The following is a 19,487-nucleotide window of genomic DNA, read 5'->3' on the forward strand; positions in this document are numbered from 1 at the left end:
CTGTTGGCCATCTGGATGTCTTCCTTAGAGAAGTGTCTATTCATGTTTTCTGCCCATTTTTTCACTGGATTATTTGTTTTTCGGTTGTGGAGTTTGGTGAGCTCTTTATAGATTTTGGATAATAGGCCTTTGTCTGATATGTCATTTGCAAATGTCTTTTCCCATTCCGTTGGTTGCCTTTCAGTTTTGTTGATTGTTTCTTTTGCAGTGCAGAAGGTTTTTTATCTTGATGAGGTCCCAATAGTTCATTTTTGCTTTTAATTCCCTCGCCTTTGGAGATGTGTCAAGTAATAAATTGCTACGGCTGAGGTCAGAGAGGCTTTTTTTCCTGCTTTCTCCTCTAGGGTTTTGATGGTTTCCTGTCTCACATTCAGGTCCTTTATCCATCTTGAGTTTATTTTTGTGAATGGTGTAAGAAAGTGGTCTAGTTTCATTCTTCTGCATGTTGCTGTCCAGTTCTCCCAGCACCATTTGCTAAAGAGACTGTCTTTTTTTCCATTGGATATTCTTTCCTGCTTTGTCAAAGATTAGTTGGCCATACCTTTGTGGGGCCAATTCTGGAGTCTCTACTCTATTCCATTGGTCTATGTGTCTGTTTTTGTGCCAATACCATGCTGTCTTGATGGTTATAGCTTTGTAGTAGAGGCTAAAGTCTGGGATTGTGATGCCTCCCGCTTTGGTCTTCTTCTTCAATATTACTTTGGCTATTCGGGGTCTTTTGTGGTTCCATACAAATTTTTGGATTGCTTGTGCTAGCTTTGAGAAGAATGCTGGTGCAATTTTGATTGGTATTGCATTGAATGTATAAATTGCTTTGGGTAGTATTGACATTTTAACAATATTTATTCTTCCAATCCATGAGCATGGAATGTTTTTCCATTTCTTTGTATCTTCTTCAATTTCCTTCATAAGCTTTCTATAGTTTTCAGCATATACATCTTTTGCATCTTTGGTTAGATTTATTCCTAGGTATTTTATGATTCTTGGTTCAATTGTGAATGGGATCAGTTTCTTTATTTGTCTTTCTGTTGCTTCATTATTAGTATATAAGAATGCTACTGACTTTTGTACATTAATTTTGTATTCTGCGATTTTGCTGAATTCATGTATCCATTCTAGCAGACTTTTGGTGTAGTCTGTCAGGTTTTCCATGTATAATATCATGTCATCTGCAAAAAGTGAAAGCTTGACTTCATCTTTGCCAATTTTGATGCCTTTGATTTCCTTTTGTTGTCTGATTGCTGATGCTAGAACTTCCAACACTATGTTAAACAACAGCAGTGAGAGTGGACATCCCTGTCGTGTTCCTGATCTCAGGGGGAAAGCTCTCAGTTTTTTCCCCATTGAGGATGATATTAGCTGTGGGATTTTCATAAATGGCTTTTATGATGTTTAAGTATGTTCCTTCTATCCCAACTTTCTTAAGGGCTTTTATTAAGAAAGGATGTTGAATTTTGTCAAATGCTTTTTCTGCATCGATTTACAGGATCATATGGTTCTTATCTTTTCTTTTATTAATGTGATGTATCACATTGATTGATTTGCAAATGTTGAACCAGCCCTGCATCCCAGGAATGAATCCCACTTGATCATGGTGAATAATTCTTTTTATATGCTGTTGAATTCGATTTGCTAGTATCTAGTTGAGAATTTTTGCATCCATATTCATGAGGGATATTGGCCTGTAGTTCTCTTTTTTAGCTGGGTCTCTGTCTGGTTTGGGAACCAAAGTAATGTTGGCTTCATAGAATGAGCCTGGAAGTTTTCCATCCCTTTCTATTTTTTGGAACAGCTTGAGAAGGATAGGTATTATCTCTGCTTTAAATGTTTGGTAGAATTCCCCTGGGAAGCCATCTGGTCCTGGACTCTTATTTGCTGGGAGATTTTTGATAACTGATTCAATTTCTTCGCTGGTTATAGGTCTGTTCAAGTTTTCTATTTCTTCCTGTTTGAGTTTTTGAAGCGTGTGGGTGCTTAGGAATTTGTCCATTTCTTCCAGGTTGTCCAGTTTGTTGGCATATAATTTTTCATAGTATTCCCTGATAATTGCTTGTATTTCTGAGGGATTGGTTGTAATAATTCCATTTTCATTCATGATTTTATCTATTTGGGTCATCTCCCTTTTTGTTTTTGAGAAGCTGGCTAGAGGTTTATCAATTTTGTTTATTTTTTCAAAAAACCAACTCTTGGTTTCATTGATCTGCTCTACAGTTTTTTTTAGATTCTGTATTGCTTATTTCTGCTCTGATCTTTATTATTTCTCTTCTTCTGCTGGGTTTAGGGTGTTTTTGCTGTTTGCTTCTATTTCCTTTAGGTGTGCTGTTAGATTTTGTATTTAGGATTTTTCTTGTTTCTTGAGATAGGCCTGGATTGCAATGTATTTTCCTCTCTGGACTGCCTTCGCTGCATCCCAAAGCATTTGGATTATTGTATTTCCATTTTCATTTGTTTCCATATATTTTTTAATTTCTTCTCTAATTGCCTGGTTGACCCATTCATTCTTTAGTAGGGTGTTCTTTAACCTCCATGCTTTTGGAGGTTTTCCAGACTTTTTCCTGTGGTTGATTTCAAGTTTCATAGCATTGTGGTCTGAAAGTGTGCATGGTATGATCTCAATTACTGTATACTTATGAAGGGCTGTTTTGTGACCCAGTATGTGATCTATCTTGGAGAATGTTTCATGTGCACTCGAGAAGAAAGTATATATTCTGTTGTTTTGGGATGCAGAGTTCTAAATATATCTGTCAAGTCCATCGTATCCAATGTACCATTCAGGGCCCTTGTTTCTTTATTGATCCCGTGTCTATATGATCTATCCATTGCTGGAAGTGGGGTATTAAAGTCCCCTGCAATTACCACATTCTTATCAATAAGGTTGCTTATGTTTGTGATTAATTGTTTTACATATTAGGGGGTTACTGTATTCGGCACATAGACATTTATAATTGTTAGCTCTTCCTGATGGATAGACCCTGTAATTATTATGTAATGCCCTTCTTCATCTCTTGTTACAACCTTTAATTTAGAGTCTAGTTTGTCTGATATAAGTATGGCTACGCCAGCTTTTTTTTTGACTTCCAGTAGCATGATAGATAGTTCTCCATCCCCTCACTTTCAATCTGAAGGTGTTTTCAGGTCTAAAACGAGTCTCTTGTAGACAGAAAATAGATGGGTCTTTTTTTTTTTAATCCATTCTGATACCCTATGTCTTTTGGTTGGAGCATTTAGTCCATTTACATTCAGTGTTATTATTGAATGATATGGGTTTAGAGTCATTGTGATGTCTGTAGGTTTCATGCTTGTAGTGATGTTTCTGGTACTTTGTGGTCCTTGCAACATTTCCCTTAGAATCCCCCTTAGAATCTCTCGTAGGGCTGGTTTAGTGGTGATGAATTCCTTCAGTTTTTGTTTGGGAAAACTTTTATCTCTCCTTCTATTCTGAATGACAGACTTCCTGGATAAAGGATCCTTGGCTGCATATTTTTTCTCTTCATCACATTGAAGATTTCCTGTCATTCCTTTCTGGCCTGCCATGTTTCAGTAAATAGGTCTGCTACTACTCTTATATGTCTACCTTTGTAAGTTAGAGCCTGTTTATCCCTAGCTGCTTTCAGAATTTTCTCTTTATCCTTGTATTTTGCCAGTTTCACTATGATATGTCGTGCAGAAGATCGATTCAAGTTACTTTTGAAGGGAGTTCTCTGCCTCTTGGATTTCAATGTTTTCCTTCCCCAGATCAGGAAGTTCTCAGCTATGATTTGTTCAAGTACACCTTCAGCCCCTTTCTCTCTCTCTCTTCTTCTGGAATTCCTATGATACGGATATTGTTCTGTTTGATTGCATTACTTAGTTCTCTAACTCTCCCCTCATACTCCTAGATTTTTGTATCTCTCTTTTTCTCAGCTTCTTGTTTTTCCATAATTATATCTTTTCATTCACCTATTCTCTCCTCTGCCTCTTCAATCCATGCTATGGCTGCCTCCATTTTATTTTGCACCTCATTTATAGCCTTTTTTAGCTCCTCATGACTATTTCTTAGTCCTTTGATCTCTGTAGCAATAGATTCTCTGCTGTCCTCCCTACTTTTTTCAAGCCCAGCGATTAATTTTATGACTATTATTCTAAATTCTTGTTCTGTTATATTGCTTAAGTCGTTTTTGATCAATTCGTTAGCTGTTGCTACTTCCTGGAGTTTCTTTTGAGGAGAATTCTTTTGTTTCGTCACTTTGGGTAGTCCCTGCGGTAGCTCCAAACTGCAGGGCACTTCCCCTGTGCTGTCCAGAGAAACTTGTGTTGGTGGGCGGGGCCACACTCAGACCCAATATCTGCCCCCCAGCCCACCACTGGCACCACAGCCAGACTGGTGTATACCTTATCTTCCCCTCTCCCAGGGGCAGGACTCACTGTGGAGTGGTGTGGTCCCTGTCTGGGCTACTTGCACACTGCCAGGCTTGTGGTGCTGCTTCGATGGGATCTGGCCAAGGGTGTATTAGCCGGGCTGGATCTGCAAGGTGCATAGGGGTGGGAGGGGCAGGCTTAGCTCACTTTGCCATTGGTGGTCCCCTGCGGGGGGGGGGGGGCTGCAACACTGGGAGGGAGGCAGGCCCATCAGAAGGATGGATCCACAGAAGCACAGCATTGGGCATTTGTGCGGTGCAAGCAAGTTCGGTGATGGGAACTAGTTCCTTTTGGAATTTTGGCTGGGGAATGGGAGAGGGAAATGGCGCTTGCCAGTGCCTTTGTTCCCCCACAGAACTGAGCTCTGTTTTCCAGGACTCAACAACTTTCCCTCCCAGCGTCCTCTTGCCCTCCCTGCTCTATGAGAGCAGAGCTGTTGACTTTTAAGATTCCAGATGTCAAGTCCTGCTGGCTGTCCAAACTCATGGAGTCCAGCCCCTCTGCTTTTGCAAGCCAGACTTTGGGGGCTCTGCCTTGTGGGTGGGCTGCCCCTCCCCCGCCCCGGGCTCCCTCCCACCAGTCTGTGTAGTATTCACCACCTCTCTGCCCTTTCTATCCTCTTCCGTGGGCCTCTTGTCTATGCTTGGCTCCAGACAGTCCATTCTGCTAATCTTCTGGCGGTTTTCTGGGTTATTTAGGCAGATGTGGGTGGAATCTAAGCAATCAGCAGGACGAGGTGAGCCCAGTGTCCTCCTATGCTGCCATCTTCCTGGGATATGAAGGCTGGCCCACAGGGGACAGGGCGCCAGGCTCTGTGCAGAAAGAGGATGCTCAGGATGCTCCTCTGGGCTGTCCCTCCACTGTGGGATCCAAGATCTTTTTATTTATATTGAGAGAGAGAGAGAGAGAGAGAGAGAGAAAGGGACAGGGTGTAAGCGGGGGAGGGGCAGAGAGAAAAGGAGACACAGAATCCAAAGCAGGCTCCAGGCTCCCAGCTCTCAGAATAGAGCCCAATGCGGGGCTCCAACTCGTGGAACACGAGATCATGATGTGAGCCGAAGTTGGACACTCAAGTGACTGAGCCACCCAGGCACCCTGGGACTTTTTAGATTACTGATTCAATTTCATTGCTGCTAATCAGTGGGTTCAAATTTTCTATTTATTCCTGCTTATTTTAAAAGATTACATGTTTCTAGGAATTTATCCATTTCTTCTAGGTTTTCCAATTTGTTTGCATATTATTTTTCATAATATTCTCTTACAATCTTTTGTATTCCTGTGATATTAGTTGATATTTCTCCTCATTTCTGATTTTGTTTATTTGAACGCTTTTTTTGTGTTCATCAATAGATGAATGGATAAAGAAGGTGTGATACACACACACACACACACACACACACACACACTGGAATATTAGTCAGCCATAAAAAAGAATGAAATCTTGCTATTTGCAGTGACTTGGATGGAAGGAGTATAATCCTAAGTTAAATAAGCCAGAGAAGGACAAATACCATATGATGTGACTCATGTGTAGAATTTAGGAAACAAAACAAATGAACAACGAAAAAAAGAGACAAACCAAAGAACAGACTCTTAACTATAGAAAACAAAATGATGGTTACCAGAGGGGAGTAGGGTGGGGGGATGGGTGAAATAAGAGAAGGGGATTAAAGAGTACATTTATCATGATGAGCACTGTGTATGTATAGAATTGTTGAATCGCTGTATTGTACCCCTGAAACTAATATAACACTGTATGTTAACTATACTGGGATTAAAGAAAAAGAGTGACAACTTGACAGAGTTCAGGGACTAAAACATAGCCTTAAATAAAACAGCAAAAGCTACAAATTTTCCCATTAAAAAAAAAGAATTAGTGACATGATCCCACCAGAATTTATGGGGGCTGGGTGAGAGGGGAGCACATGAATATTTGGTGAGGCATTAACTATTTTTGCCATAGACACATTGCCTCCATTATGTTATTCTGTGTCCTTTATCTTCTTGTGGTAAGTATCTCATGGAATTAGCATCAGGAAAAAGTTTTCTTGTTCTAAAGAGTGGGTATACCCCTCTCTCTCTCTCTCTCTCTCTCTCTCTCTCTCTCTCTCTCTGTAGTCAAGAAATTTAAATTTAATGTCTGCTGATCTCAGATTTTTGGTAGCTGTCATCTATTCTGTTCCTCTGCTGGGTTTCTAAAATTATTTTATGGTTTTATTTTTAATGGACATATTGTATTTGTTTTTATTTTAAGTTGCCACCTTCCTTTCTAGTTATAGCTCTTATATTGACAAGGATGTTTTTGCTGCAACAGAAAATTCAACTAATGGTTCAAACAGTGAATGCTTTATTTACTCTTTCAAGGCTTGATTAAATTCGATGGTACAACAATATCATAGATACTTTATATGTATATCATGTATACTTTATTTTACTTCTCTGCAAATCTCACTGTTTGGTAGTGTACCGTGCCCCCCACTTGTCATGAATAGCTTAGTAGTTCTAGATGCTACATACCATGGTAGACCTTGGTCAGGCCTGGGTCTTGGGATGCAAGAAACAAATGATACTCACAAATGATATCCAGATTAATTATCATGGCATGGCTGCAACGTAGTGCCATGCATGCAGGCATGCATCATTTCTAGTTGTTGTATAACACTGTGTTATATAACCTGAGGAAAATGTTGTAAATGATGCTGGTGACAGCTTAAGAAATTGTATCTAGAGTTGGATGTTAATCCAGGAAAATGGCTTGTTAAAGTTTTTGTAGTCATGTAAAGAAATTATGTTGGTATATCAGGTGACATGTTTGGCAAGGTGGGGTGGGGTGGGGGGGTAGTATTAATAGAAATGGGGAGAAGCAGGTGGATCCTGGATATAGTTAGAAGGATTTGCTAATGAACTGGAGAGAGACAGAGATGCTGAGAATGGCTCCAAGTTTTTGGCCTGAACAATGGGAGGAATGGAGCTGCCATTTTCTAAGAACAAATTTTTTTAATGTTTTTATTATGTTTTGAGGGGGAGAGAGAGAGAGAGAGAGAGGGAGTGCTAGCAGAGGAGGGGCAGAGAGAGAGAGGGAGGGAGAGAATTCTAAGTAGGGTCTGCACTGTCAGCACAGAGCCCGATGAGGGGCTTGAACCCATGAACCATGAGATCATGACCTGAGCTGAAATGAAAAGTCAGATGCCCAGCTGACTGAGCCACCCAGGTGTTCCTGGAGCTGCCATTTATTGAGATGGGGAATATTGGAAGAAGTTGGTGGTGTTTCATAAAATAAAATGGATTAGGTTGTTAGCAATAATTGGTGGCAGGATACTGTAAGGAGTCTGGACTGGAGCTAAGATAGAATGCTGGAATCAGAGCACTGCCCCAGGTCCTAGGACTTAGACAGAAAAGATATGTGGCATAGGCAAGGACTGCTGTATGCTGGAGCCCCTTCTTCGCATTCCAGACCATGTTTACCTCCAGGCATCATTGGCTACAAGTGTTAAATTTACAAAGAGCTCTGATATCCATTATTCCACTCAGCCCTCAGGAGAGCCCTGTAATATGGTGACTTCTCTTATGTCTGTGACTGAAGACTTGAAAACAATCTCAGAAAAGTTGTTGTTCATGCATCATTTAATAAACATTTATTATGTGCTGGCTATATGTCAGGAAAAAAACCCTAGCTCTCCTGATTCAAGGCCAATATTCTTTCCACATATCTACTTCAATATAGTGATTCTAGCTTCCCTCTTCTCTGAAATTTGCCTCCCAAATATTCCTATTCTATTGTGGTTTTTAAATGTCTACAAATTCATTAATACTTCTAATTCCCCTCTTCATGAATGTGGGCTGGTTCACTTCTAATGAATTAGAATGAAGCAGAAGCGATGGTGTATAAACACAGAGACCACGTGGTGAAAGAGATGGCCAACTTCCCTATGAGAAGGACCACAGAGTGAAGAACTAAAGCCTCTGGGAAAGAGACATGTCAGTGACCTTGTAGTCAGATCCCCTAGTTCCAGCCATGCCTTCAGATGAGTCTGTAGCCCCAGCCTACATCCTGACTTCAGCCTCACAGCTAGAACCATCTCAATAAGCTGACCTTGGATTTCTGATTCTCAGAAACTATGTGAGATAATAAATACTTGTTCTTTTTTTTAAATTAAATTTTTAAGGGGAAGGTTCCAAGATGGCAGAACAGCATGGAGGTTTTTTTGCATCTCACATCCATGAAATACAGCAAGATCAACACTAAATCATCCTGGACATCTAGAAAACTGATTTGAGGATTAACACAACAATCTGCACAACGGCCAAGTGGGATTTATACCTGGATGCAGGGCTGGTTCAATATCCTTAAAACAATCAATGTGGTTCATCACATCAGTAAAAGAAAGGACAAGAACCACATGATCCTCTCAATAGATGCAGAGAAAGCATTTGACATAATACAACATCCTTTCTTGATAAAAACCCTCAAGAAAGTAGGGATAGAAGGATCATACCTCAAGATCATAAGAGCCGTATATGAAAGACCCAACGCTAATAGCATCCTCAATGGGGAAAAACTGAGAGCTTTCCCCGTAAGGTCAGGAACAAGACAGGGATGTCCACTCTCGCCACTGTTATTCAACATAGTACTGGAAGTCTTAGCCTCAGCAATCAGACAACACAAAGAAATAAAAGGCATCCAAATCAGCCAGGAGGAGGTCAAACTTTCACTCTTTGCAGATGACATGATACTCTACATAGAAAACCCAAAAGATTGCACCAAAAAAACTGCCAGAACTGATCCATGAATTCAGCAAAGTTGCAGGATATAAAATCAATGCACAGAAATCAGTTGCATTCGTATACACCAACAATAAAGCAACAGAAAGAGAAATCAAGGAACCGATCCCATTTGCAGTTGCACCAAAAACCATAAAATACCTAGGAATAAATCTAACCAAAGAAGTGAAAAATCTATACACTGAAAACTATAGAAAGCTTATGAAAGAAATTGAAGAAGACACACACAAAAAAAATGGGAAAAGATTTCATGCTCCTGGGTAGAAAGAACAAATATCGTTAAAATGTCAATACTACCTAAAGCAATCTACATATTCAGTGCAATCCCTATCAAAATAATACCAACATTCTTCACAGAGCTAGAACAAACAATCCTAAAATTTGTATGGAACCAGAAAAGACCCTGAGTAGCCAAAGAAATCTTGAAAAAGAAAACCAAAGCAGGAGGCATCACAATCCCAGACTTCAAGCTGTACTATAAAGCTGTAATCGTTAAGACAGTATGGTATTGGCACAAAAACAGACACTCAGATCAATGGAACAGAGTAGAGAACCCAGAAATGGACCCACAAACGTATGGCCAACTAACCTTTGACAAAACAGGAAAGAATATCTGATGGAATAAAGACAGTCTTCAAGTGGTGCTGGGAAAACTGGACCGTGACATACAGAAGAATGAACCTGGACCACTTTCTTACACCATACACAAAAATAAACTCAAAAAGGATGAAAGACTTACATGTAAGACAGGAAACCATCAAAATCCTCGAGGAGAAAGCAGGCAAAACCTCTTTGATCTTGGCCACAGCAACTTCTTACTCAACATGTTCCGGAGACAAGGGAAACAAAAGCAAAAATGAACTACTGGGATCTCATCAAAATAAAAAGTTTCTGCACAGTGAAGGAAACAGTCAGCAAAACTAAAAGGCAACCAACAGAATGGGAGAAGATATTTGCAAACGACATATCAGATCAAGGGTTAGTCTCAAAATCTATAAAGAACTTATCAAACTGAACACCCAAAAAACAAATAATCCAGTGAAGAAATGGGCCAAAGACATGAATAGACACTCCTCCAAAGAAGACATCCAGATGGCCAACCGATACATGAAAAAATGCTCAACATCACTCATCATCAGGGAAATACAAATCAAAACCACAATGAGATACCACCTTACACCTGTCACAATGGCTAACGTTAACAACTCAGGCAACAACAGATGTTGGCGAGGATGTGGAGAAAGAGGATCTCTTTTGCATTGTTGGTGGGAATGCAAACTGGTGCAGCCACTCTGGAAAACAGTATGGAGGTTCCTCAAAAAATTAAAAATAGAACTACCCTACGACCCAGCAATTGCACTACTAGGCATTTATCCAAGGGATACAGGTGTGCTGTTTTTAAGAGGCACATGCACCCCAATGTTTATAGTAGCACTATCAACAATAGCCAAAGTATGGAAAGAGCCTAAATATCCACTGATGGATGAATGGATAAAGATGTGGTGTATATATATACACAATGGAGTATTACTCGGCAATCAAAAAGAATGAAATCTTGCCATTTCAACTACGTGGATGGAATTAGATGGTATTATGCTAAACAAAATTAGTCGGTCAGAGAAAGACAAATATCATATGACTTCACTCATATGAGAACTTTAAGAGACAAAACAGATGAACATAATGGAAGGGAAGCAAAAATAAAAACAGGGAGGGGGACAAAACAGAAGAGACTCATAAATATGGAGAACAAACAGAGGGTTACTGGAGGGGTTGTGGGAGGAGGGATGGGCTAAATGGGTAAGGGGCATTAAGGAATCTACTCCTGAAATCACTGTTGCACTATATGCTAACTAACTTGGATGTAAATTAAAAAAATAGATTAAATAAAAATACCAAAAAATAAAAATAAATAAAATTAGATTTTTAAAAAATACTGAAAAAAAGGACAATCCATAATTTCATAGAAAGAGTAATATCTATTCCCAGAAAAATTCCAGTAGTATAAAAAGGAAAAATTAAAATGAAACTCTCCTTCTCCCACTCCTGATCTCTGTTTCTTTTTTTCCAGTTTTATTTAGATGCGATTGGCAACTCACATTGTAGTAGTCCAAGGTGTACAATATGATTTGATGTATGTATAGAATTGTGACATGTTTGCCACAATAAGTTTAGTTACATCCGTGAACCCTAATCTCTAGTTCTTCATTCCAAGATCTCTTGGATCCCAAGGACCAAGTTATTCTAGAAAATTTTCATGCATATGCAGTATGTGCATAAATCCTTCTACAATGTTCACCAAAAGATCACATGACGCTCTTTTGAAAAACTTAATATATTTTGAAGATGTCTTCATATTAGTACTTACACACCTATCTTATTCTTCTTAGTTGGTTTTCCATTTTTGAATGTACCATATTTCTTTTAATCAGTATATAGATATTCAGGATATTTCCAATACTATTTTCTGTTATAAAATATTGTGATACAGTATTTTCATGCTTTTGTGAGCACCCTCAGGTAAATTCCTACTGTTGTAATTCTGACATCAAAGGGTATATGCATTTAAAGGTGACACTGCTCACCTGCTCCACAATCTTTGTCCCCAGTTTATATTGACAAAAGTATGTGAATGCTGTCTCCCCACAAACATGCGCATATCTTTGATATGCATTTTTTTGGCCATTTTTCTTTTTTTGAGAATTTCTAGTGCCTAGTAGAGTGTTTATCATATAATATGGAACATAATAATAGCAATATCTAGCATTTTCTGAGCCTTCTTATACTTTACATATATTTTAATACTTACAAAGACCCAAAGAAGTAGGAACTGTTATTAGGAAGCTTATGCCTGATGGGTCACCTGGGTGGTTCAGTTGGTTAAGCATCTGACTTTGGCTCAGGTCATGATCTCATGGTTTGTGGGTTCAAGCCCCTTATCAGGTTCTCTGCTGTCAGCACAGAGCCCACTTCAGAACCTGTCCCTCTCTCTTTGCCCCTCTCCCATTTTCACATGCACATATGTGTATGTGTGCACACACACATGCTCACTCTCAAAAATTAAAAAAAGAAACATTTAAAAAACATGGTTATGACTGGTGAGAAAACCAAATCAGAGAGAGGTTAAATAAAGTGCTAAAGCCCAAGGGTATCTGGCTGGCTCAGTTGGCAGAGCATGTGACTCTTGATCTCAAGGTCATGAGTTCAAGCCCTACATTGGGCATAGAGTTTACTTAAAAACAAAACAACTGGTAAAGGTCACATCAACCAGAAAGTGTGGAGCCAGGATGCAAATGATACTGAATCTAAAAAAAATAGTTATTGAATGATGAATGAATGACCCGTTTGATTCCTTTGTTCATTTTTCTACTGAGTTGTTTTCCTTTTTTATTGGTAGGCACTCTTTATATATTATGACAACTCTTTTTCTGTTCAATGTGTTACAAATATTCTCCCCAGTCTGTTACTTGTCTTTATTTATTTGCCACATTTTGGTGTCCATTTCATTAATAAAACCCCAAATCAATAGTTAAAAATATTACCCAGATAGTGTTGTTAAAATTTGTAGTGGCCATTTGAGAAAAGTAGTAATAATTTAGGTATACAGAGGAATTATGATGTGGATAATATAAGGTCTCACTAAGTTAATCTAAATATGAAAAATAACCTCAAGGGAATTAGTTGCTTTGTTCACACTGAGGTACTTTAAAATTACATTTCCCCTTTAGGCATATTTATAATTGAAAAAGAAGGAGTTGGGGGTGTTCATGTATATTAGATTGACATTTGGGGAAATGAATTTTTACTTCATCTGTAACAAATGAATCCTAATCAGTTAAGTGGCTCTGGGCTAAAGGAAGTATAGTAACTTCGTCTCTTATTTTGTTTCCATTTTTTAAAGTGGCCCTTTTTGGTCCTGTGAAACTTCCTGTCCTGCTGGCTGAATCACATATCACTTCCCTTGAGGCCTCTAACCTTTCTTGGAGCCCCTAAATCATTTGACTTGGAGACTCCGTGTCAGACACCTTTCTTACTGTCAGAGCCCTACATTTGTTTAGGTGTCCTCAGGGATGTGATCATGCTCTAGCTTCAGAGGTTGAAGCAGAATCGGTCAAAGCCTAAGTGCTCCCGACTTTAGCACTGGGGGGCTTGTTAAACATTGCTGATACCCATTCCCAGAGTATATGATTCAGCGGGTCTAGGGTGGGGTGTTCCTAACCCTAACGAGCTTTGAGGTAATGCTGATGGCTCAAGGACCATACTTTGAAAATCACTGACCTAAGCCAGTCATGATGATCCGAAATCCTTTGCCCATGATTGGTTTAGGTGTATTATTCTTGATTTTCTCTATTATGTCATGCGGATATCACACCTGGAAAATGACACAAAAGTAATTTCTCAGGTGATAGCTCTCATTATGTTCTGTGTACAATATGATCACCATTTTATATGGTATCTGTGCTTTCGTTTCTAAAGCTTGTGCCCATAGCATAGACCTAAGTATGTAAATACACAAGATGCATAAACATGTGTTTGCAACTCTGCAGTTCAGGTTAACTGCTTTTGTGGGGAAGTCTGGTACATGACCTTGGATATGAGAGCAGCTTGTGTTTGAATTTTGCTTTTCCTGTGCTGTGCTAACTTCTTGAGCTAGCTTAATTTCTTGGTCTTTGATTTTCTCATCTGTAAAATGGGGATAATCATTCTGAATTTATGGAGTTCTGAATATTAATAATAATGTTTGTAATGTGCCTGTCATATGGTAGACAGTCAAGATAAGGTCTGATAAGTATTATTATTATTATATGGCCATTTCCCAAGGTTTCCAGGTTAGTAGCAACTTGGTTCTTTGGTATTAAGGCCCTACCACTAGACTTGTAGTAGTCACGTTCTTAGTTAAGATTATGTGCTTACTGGGGTACCCTGGTCCCATCTGTCATTCTCATGGCACCTACCTATGTTATGGACCAGCACTGTAAGAAGAGAGTGGATGTAGCTTTGTCCCTCACTTTCTGGGCCTCTGTGTCTCAGTGAATATTGCTACTTCTAATTGGTAAAAATATTACTAAGTGCCAGATAATCCCTGGTTCCTTTTTAGCTGATCAAAAGAAGGATATTCTCTGAATTACTTATTGAAGCCTAACCATTTAATATTACTCTAGTTGTCTGTGAAATTTATTCAAGAATGTAGGGAGATGTCAAAGCGTGGCCTTTGTAAGTTTTTCTTTTTCTTTCTCTATATAGACTCACTGAGGACTGCTGAGAATAACCCAGAAGCCAAAGGGTACAGAGTTTATTATTATTCTTTGGGCCACTTAGACTTAAACTAAATATTAAGAAAATGGAAAATTCAAAATAAGCCATGATGAAGTCACCATTTTTCCTAATGTTCTACATTTGGTACATTTAGTCAATAATGTTTTGATAATATTCATGTGTTACTTCATGCATTATCATTAGCTATTCATTTAAAATCTAATTTATTGGTAGGGCAAGGGTTTACTCTATTTTTGTGAAAACTGATTCTACAAGACATTGGAACTTTTCAAATGCAGATTTTCACTGCACTTATAACTACTTCAAGGTTGACTTCCAAATCTGTACTAGTGGTACTATGGAAACCTTCTAGTGTGTGCATGGGTCACATAATTATAAATTATACTTCTTGCTCATTTCAGTGCTTTTAATAATTCTTTAACAAAACTTGAAAGGGCAGGGAAAATGCTTCACAGGGGAAAAGCAATACAGTAATTTTATTTTCTCTTTATTGAATCAATGCAATTTATTAAAAAAATTTTTTTTAATGTTTATTCACTTTTGAGAGACAGAGAAAGACAGAGTGTGAGTGGGGGAGGGGCAGAGGGAGAGGGAGACACAGAATCTGAAGCAGGCTCCAGGCTCTGAGCTGTCAGCCAGCACAGAACCGGTGCGGGGCTTGAACCCATGGACTGGGAGATCATGACCTGAGCCAAAGTCAGATGCTCAACCGAATGAGCCACCCAGGTGTTCCAACTTTCACATCATTAGAAATCACACATATTAAACCAGTGTGAGTTTTCTGTGATTATCACTCAAACTTATTTACTAATCATTTTTCTAAATAGCAAGATAAATCTCCACTCAGTCTTTCCCTCTCCAATAGTCCCATAAGAAATCATTTTGCTATTAGCCTGGAAATGTTCCAAAAGCAGAACAGTGTGCTGCTGGCAGTCTGCAGTGTGGCCTCAAGGGGGACATCAGATGTTGGTTCAAATGTGACTTCCATGATCTTGATCCCACATCTGAAAGTAAAGATGCAGTGTGTCTCCGTAAAGGTGGTGCTGAGAAGGAGTGTTCTGTCTCTGTCAGCCCATCAGCCTCTGGGGAAGTGCAATCGAAAAGCCATCAGTGGACTCCTGGGCATTTCCTTTAATCTGGGTCTTTTTTGGGGTCTTGAAATATGGTGGGAGCAACCAATTTAAAGCAAGCAAATGCTAATCAAGCAAGCCAGCTGTAGGAGCAGCTCTCATCTGGGGATTTAAAAACACTTTGCAAAACATTAAGTCATTAATCTTCACAGAGGCTCTCTGGAGTCATAAGCATCTATCACCACCCATCTTTGCCACTAGGAAACCTGAGAATTCACAGGCACAGTGTAGGGCTGCACCCAGGGTCCCAGGTGGGTCCTGTAATACAAACTGTGATCTGATCATCAAGCTCTGGCATTGATCTTGTGAGTAAGGCAGAGTGGGCATGTGGGAAGATGTGGCTGATGTGATGAGGCCACATTTGGGTCTGTGGAAGTGCTGGCTTCATCTGGACCTCACCCAAATGAAGCTGTGTGTCATCTGAGGAAATAGTAATAGCAAAAAACTGAACTGTTACATCTGGCTTTAGTTCTTTCCTTTCACTGATCATTTCTCTCCTTACTGTTTCCTCTTTCACTCTCTCTCTCTCTCTCTCTCTCTCTCTCTCTCTCTCTCTCACTTAAATTTACTTATCTTGAGAAAGAGAGCAGAGGGGCAGAGAGACAGAGAGGAGAGAGAGAATCCCAAGAAGGCTGACATTGTGAATACGGGGCTCAAACTCAGGGGCTGTGAGATCATGACCTGAGCTAAAATTAAGAGTCGGACACTCAACTGACTGAGCCACCCAGGCACCCCTATAATCACTCTCCTAATTAGATTTCTCATGTCTAAACTCATAGATTCACAGCCTTTTAGAACACAAAGAAACATCAGAAATTGACCACTTAAAAACATTTTTTTTTAACATTTATTTATTATTGAAAGACAGAGAGAGACAGAGCATGAGCAGGGGAGGGGCAGAGAGAGAGAGGGAGACACAGAATCTGAAGCAGGCTCTAGACTCTGAGCTGTCAACACAGATCCCGACGCAGGGCTTGAACCCACAAACCGCGAGATCATGACCTGAGCGGAAGTAGGACGCTTAACCGACTGAGCCATCCAGGCGCCCCAAAAGTTGACCACTTTTAATCTTTACATAAAATTTTTATAATCAGGGCAGGGGTATAATGTATTGACAATGAAAGCCTAGGCATTGGGGAAGACCTCTGTTCCGATTGCTTTACATTTCCCCATGAAAGTCTGGTCCATGGGAGTTGCTTCATAAATGTATTTTGAGTGAATGTATGAATGAGTAAAACTATATTGGAGGTAAGGGTCGGAAGGAAAGGAATTGTGGCAGTGGTAATTGTTCAGATACTGTTAAGATGAGGCTCAGAGATTTACTAGGTCATCTTTACTGGTTGCTATACTAGTGATTGGGAACCTTTAATATACTTAAGGCTCTAATTTATAAGACAAAATACTGAGGATCACAGAGTTTAAATGACATGCCTGAAGTTTCATAATTCATATAGTAAAATTTGAGAAATCACTGGATTCTTTCCTACTTGTGTAGACCTAAAAACAATTGGCATAATGTCTCGATAAGTGAGTTAAAGTCCTGGTCTGTCACTTGTTATCTGTGACTGGCCAAGGTCACTTTATTCTAATAACCAGTTGTTTCTTCATCTGTAAAATGCTAATGATACTAACTTTACAGGGTCCTTGTGAGGATTAATAAGATAATGGATATGAGAATAGTTAGATGGTGGAGCATTATATATTAAGAAGTAGGTACTTTATAATTCTATTTGAATACAAGGTTCTTACTGGAGTTTTTTTCTGAATTACGTATAGCAGCTAACTCATAGTGACTCATTAGACTTGTAGACACATTTGATTGTTGTTAAGCCAAAGGGTGTATTATCTAGAAAGGAAATGTCATAAATATGTCTGCTAACGTCAACCATTCCAAACAAAGAACAATTAGATATTGCATCACTGGCAGTGTTGAAATGGAAAAATTAGCAAATATGCAGGAAGTTTATTGGAGGCTGGCTGAATGGGTAGAGTTGGTATTTGTTTACTTGGTGGGCAACCCAAGCATTCACTTATTGAGTGTGAGCCTTTGATTGTACTGAGTATATTGGGTGGCTAAATCTTCTACTAACTTTTACCAACGGACAGAGCTGTACTAGGAGCTGCCATCTCCCAGGCTCTAGACTTTCTCTCCCTAGCCTCATGCTGTAGCCAGCATTCACTGCTTTTTTTTTTTTTTTTAAAATGTTTATTTATTTTGAGTGGGGGCGAGGGGCAGTGAGCTGGAGACGTAGAATCCAGAGCAGTGTGGGCACTGTCAATGCTAAGCCAGATGCGGGGCTCGAACCCACAAACTGTGAGATCATGATCTGGGCTGAAATCAAGAGTCAGATGCTTAACCTTTGAAGCCACCCAGGTGGCCCAGCATTCGCTGCTTCTGATCCCAGAGCCCAGCAGGTCTATTGTCTTTAGCTCTTGCTTGTCACTAGATTTTCGGAGTCACAGATATGCTTATTTTACTTTTGAGTGTAAACTATACCTTTAAAATCTTAAAAATAGGTATTTACTATGCTTTTGAAAAGGAGGTAGGGGTGGGCTTAACACTGCTCTACCCCACTGACATACTGTGGGGCCTAGATCCCCTCTTTAGGGATGGGGCACACCCATCCACCCCGACTGCTGGGAATATGGGCTGCCAGAGGTTCATAGCTGTGTCCTTCACTGTGCTAGCTCCTCTGTTGCGGGAAACTCCTTGCCCAAGGTTATGCCTCGTCTTGGCTGATGGGGGTGTATGAAGTCCTATCACCTAGCTTCAGTTCTGAGCAACTCTGAAGGGCTGTCCCAGCTCCAGAGCTCCCCGCAGGATTGGCTGAGAGCTTGGTTGCAAGTCTATTGCTGTTGGCTCCTCCCTCTGCCCAGCCCTGCCTTCTTCACATCCTTATAGGTAAAATATCTCCTGAGAACACTGTCTGAAATCCTCCAGCACACAATGTTCTACCTAAGATTCTATTTAGGAACTCAATCTAAGACAGATTGGAAGCTCACCAGAGAAACTACTCAATGGCCTGCTGAAAAAATACATCAGTGATTTAACCGGTATGGTTGATGTCTATTACATATTTTCCTGGTAAGCCTTTGCTTTTCTGGAATTGTTTTCCATTACTTCCGGAAACTCCCCTTCCCTGTGAATCCAATTACATTGTTTGTTACAGGAGCAGCCATATCCTTTTTTTTTTTTTTTTTTATTAATTTATTTTTTAAAAAGAGAGAGAATAGGGGGAGGGGCAGAGAGAGGTAGAGAGGGAGGGAGGGAGGAAGGGAGAGAATCCCAAGCAGGCTCTGCATGGTGAGATCATGACCTGAGAAACCAAGAGCGGGATGGACACTTAACCAACTGAGCCACCCAGGTGCCCCAGGAGGTACCATATTCTTATGTGACCCTACTTTTTATAATTATTTTTCTAGGTTAATCTAGGCCAAACGGTAATTTCTGCTTCTTGCAACCAAATGTTCTAAACTAGCTCACTAAGTTAAAGCATTATTTTATACACCAGCATATTAATAGGTGTGATTTATTAGATTAATCTACTGCAGCCCAGCAGAGGGCAGGTTTTAAGATAGGATAGATGAATTAAAATATAAAATATGTATTATTTTTTTTTCCTTAACATGAAAAGGTGTATACAACCATTGTAGAACACTTTGAAAGGAGGGAGAAAAGAAAGATCATAATCCTACTGCCTAGAAATAACTATTATTAATTTTTATATGTTTTTTTCTAGTATTCATCTAGGGTTACATATTTATGTACATATAAATTTTCTTTTTTTTTTTTTTTCTTTTTTTTTTTTAATTTTTTTTTTTTCAACGTTTATTTATTTTTGGGACAGAGAGAGACAGAGCATGAACGGGGGAGGGGCAGAGAGAGAGGGAGACACAGAA

The sequence above is a fragment of the Lynx canadensis genome, chromosome B1 (genome assembly GCF_007474595.2).
Source record: "Lynx canadensis isolate LIC74 chromosome B1, mLynCan4.pri.v2, whole genome shotgun sequence".
Classification (NCBI taxonomy): Eukaryota; Metazoa; Chordata; class Mammalia; order Carnivora; family Felidae; genus Lynx; species Lynx canadensis.